Source organism: Mustela putorius, unplaced genomic scaffold, assembly GCF_011764305.1.
Source record: "Mustela putorius furo isolate JIRA1106 unplaced genomic scaffold, ASM1176430v1.1 tig00003905_pilon_pilon_pilon, whole genome shotgun sequence".
NCBI classification, from domain to species: domain Eukaryota; kingdom Metazoa; phylum Chordata; class Mammalia; order Carnivora; family Mustelidae; genus Mustela; species Mustela putorius.
In genome coordinates, this window is record NW_025422053.1 from 632,501 (window position 1) to 636,245 (window position 3,745).

Consider the following 3,745-nt stretch of genomic DNA (forward strand, 5'->3'; position numbering starts at 1 on the left):
GGAAGAGGACCGCGGGCCGCCGCGAGGGAGCACAAGAGCCCCTCAAAAGGCGCCTTCCAAGGCCCGAGGTCGGCCACCGGGGCACACGGGGTCCCACCGCCCCAAGGCCTCCAGCACAAGGGCGGTCCCATGGCACCCGAGGACAACGACCCGGCCCACGGCCGGCCCTGGCCACCTCGCGGGGCTCGGGACCCCGGCCACCACGGCACAGTCACGACCGACCCCCAACAGGACACTCCCACACGCACGACGACATCCCTCCGTGCCCCGCTCGACTGGACCCGCGCGGCCTCTCCTCCTCACCGGGGGCCGAGGCTCCTTCGCCCAGGGACGACCCCCTCCCCAAGAGCCCCTAGAGGCCGGGGAGGGGACAACGCCCAACAGCGGCGAGGCCGTTTTTGGTCCCGAGGGAGTGGATCGAGGGCATAGCGCGCCTTCAGCCGTCCAGGCAAGCCAGGGACAAAGTGGGGGGGGTCGGCGGCGACGGGGAGGGTGCCCAGCGGGCGACGGCCAACCAGCGCGTGCAGAGCGGTTCGGGGGGGAAAGGGCACACCAACGAAGGCGCGAGCCGGGCCGCCAGGTAAACGTGCACGGGATCCCACCGCCACCAGCACGAGAGCGGTCCCGCGACGCCCGGGGACGCCGGCCGGCCTCAGCACCCTTGGCGCGCCTCCCCCACCGCGAACCGGGCCCCACACCGCTGGGGCCCAACCCCACGGGACCCCCGCCACAGGGGCCCGTCTAAACCTCCGCCCGTCCGTCTAGTCCGTCCCGGAACCACGACCCGGGGGGAAGCGCCCCCAGGCGAGAGCGGCCCCGACCCGTGGCCACACGTCACCGCCGGCGGCCACTCGGCACGGGAGCGGGCAGCAGACACAGCCGCTCGCACGGCAACAGGGCAGGAGACCCACGGCCGCGGGGGAGTGGCCACGCACGCACGCACGCACGCACTCCCTCGCACGCACACGGGAGCCCCACGTGCCAGACGTCGGCCAGGCCCGGCGGGATCCTCCCCCGACTCGGAGGGGGGAGGCGCAGGCCGCGGTAGGCAAGAGAGCTACGCTCGGCCCCACCGCGGGGGCCGGCAGGCCCCTCGCGGAGAGGGGGCTCTGCCCAACACGCAACGGTAGTCACCCCGCATCGGTGGCCACTACGCGCAGAGGAGGGGCAGCGGCTGGGGGGTTCCGGTACCCCAAGGCACCCTCTCGGATCGCTAGAGAAGGCTTTCTCACCGAGGGCGCATCGCCCCCACCCATTCGTCCCCCCCGACCGAGCCCCGCGAGACGGCGCCCCACAGGCCTCCAAGGGCCTGGGGGCAGGGGTGGGTCTGCGGCAAGGGATAGGCACAGGGCAATCCTGAGCGCTCGCGGCCAGAGCCCGACAAGGGCACCGCCTTTGCCTCTCCACACAGTCCATGCTCCCATCACCGCCCAGAAGGAACCTCGTGCCTCCACCGTGGCCACGAGAGGAGCGGAGACGGGCACGGCTTGCTGGGCAAAACAGCGGCAGCCCCCGGCTGGCCAAGCGCACGGTCACTCACACGCCCCACCAAGTCCTGTCCACACACACCCCTGGCACGACGCGCACCAGGGGACGACAAGGCGCCCGCACCCACACAGAGGGGGGCGGGTTGGGCCTCCCTTACCGGCTCCACCACCCGCTCTTCGGACACACCACCGACAGCGGCAGCCCGAGGGGGTCGCTGGGAACGGGAAACGACGCCACCGCTCGGCCTCAGGCACCTGAGACAACCTGGAACGCTCCAGGGGCACCACAGAGGGCCAGGCGCCACGCACTCAGCACGCCCAGGCGGTGAGCAGCGCGGCATGGGGACAGCCCTCCCCGCCACGGGGAGGGCCGCTCACCCCACAAGACGCCAAGAGAGGCAAGCGAGAGTGTCCGCTGCGTCAGAGGGCCCCACGCCCACGGGCGCCCTGAGGCGGGAACCGTGGGAAAGTGGAGTCGGGCCGGAGCCCACACCCCCCCGCACCCTTCCCCCCCTACACCACCCACGACAGCGGGGGGCAGAAGAGGAGGAGCGAGGGACCCGCGGGCAGAGCGAGAAGCACGGTCCCATTCACCATGAATGTCCGTCCCTCGTCTGACGCGGTTTAGGCCCGGCCCGGGAGAACACGACATCACCACATCGATCAGCAAAAAACGTGCCCAAGGAGGCCCCAGAGGGGGGAAACAACCGGCGAGGACATCCACCAGAAGGGCCTGCTTTTCAGCCTCGCCGGCACCCCTCGAGCCTAGGGCAAGAACAGCCGGGCAACCCAGGGAGAATGCCTGACACGTGGCACGGAGCCTTGCGGAACGGAACGGGGGTTGCCACAGCCACAGCCGGGTGCCCGCAACGCAGAGTGCACGGGGTAAAGGACCCACGCCACCTGCCCACGCAGCCCTCGGGTGCTGGAGACCAGAGGTGACACCACAGCCCAGGCCACCTGGGGGCAACAAGAGCCGGCAGCGCACAGGCCCACGCAGACGGCTCAAACAAGCGAGGGCCGAGCCGGATTTGGCACCACGGCCAAGCCCGGAGCCCCGCACGCACCCAGAGGCCCACATCTCTAAGGCAAGTCACTCAAACAGCGTGTCAGCACCTACCTGGCAACAAAAAGTGCTCCTTTCAGGGGACAAAATAGCCACGCCATCAGGCGGGGCCTAGCCACAGGTCACCGGGACCTCGTGGGACCGTGGCCCAGCCACTGGCCCCAAATACCGCTCCATCACCCTACACACACACACACACACACACACACACACACACCCCAAGAAAAGGGGTGGGTGCGCCCCACGGAACCCCTAGGGCCATCTGGTCGACCCCCGGGAGCATGGGGGAGGGGGTAGCCGGGACCGACAGACGACGCGAGGGGGGTGGAGCGGGGTGGGCTGGGCTGGCCCGGGCCGGCTCTGCCCGGCTCTGCCCGGCTCGGCCCGGCTCTGCCCGGCTCTGCCCGGCTCTGCCCGGCTCTGCCCGGCTCTGCCCGGCTAGCTCCTCCCCTGGTCCGCCTGTCGTCCCAAGGTCGGGACTTCGAGAAGAATCAAGTTTTGGGGGGGGGGGGATCTGCCGGCGCTCGCCTCCTCCTCTCTCTCACCACCGGCCCCGGCCCTCAGGACCGCCCCAGGACGGTCACTGACTCCCGGCTGGGACTGGGAGAGGGGGCGGACCCGTGGAGGCGCCCCCCGATGGCCGGACCTCCACGGAGGTCGCGGCCCGTGCCTCCCCTCGCGGCGCGGCCTGGTCTGGTCTGATCCCATCCGGTCCCATCCGGTCCCCACCTACGCAGAGGGCCTCGGAAAAACTTGGTGAGAAAATCGGGGGCGACGACCAGGACCCCACGCGTGCCCGCGGACGGAACCCTCGCGCCATCCACGGGCTTCCCAGCGAGGCTCACGCCGGTCCCCAACCACCCGAGTGTGACACGGGACACGCGGGACACAGAAGGCCTGACGACCGGCCAGAGCCTCACGCCGAACGGCGTCCTCGTGCCGCACGCGCACACCCTCTCCCGTTCCGCCAGGGGTGGAGGAGGGGGGCACCGGCGGGGTGCTGGTCCACCCCTCCAGGCAGCCCCCAACACCTCTACGGGAGAGCGAGGAGGAGGAGGAGGACGAGGCTAGAGCGCCACTAGTTCCCCAAAAAAACTACTACGGGTTCAATCTCCCACGACCGCCAGGTGGCGGCAGACAACCGCCGCGACAAGACACCGAGGCCAGGCCCGGATCGCAGGGCAGTGAAGTC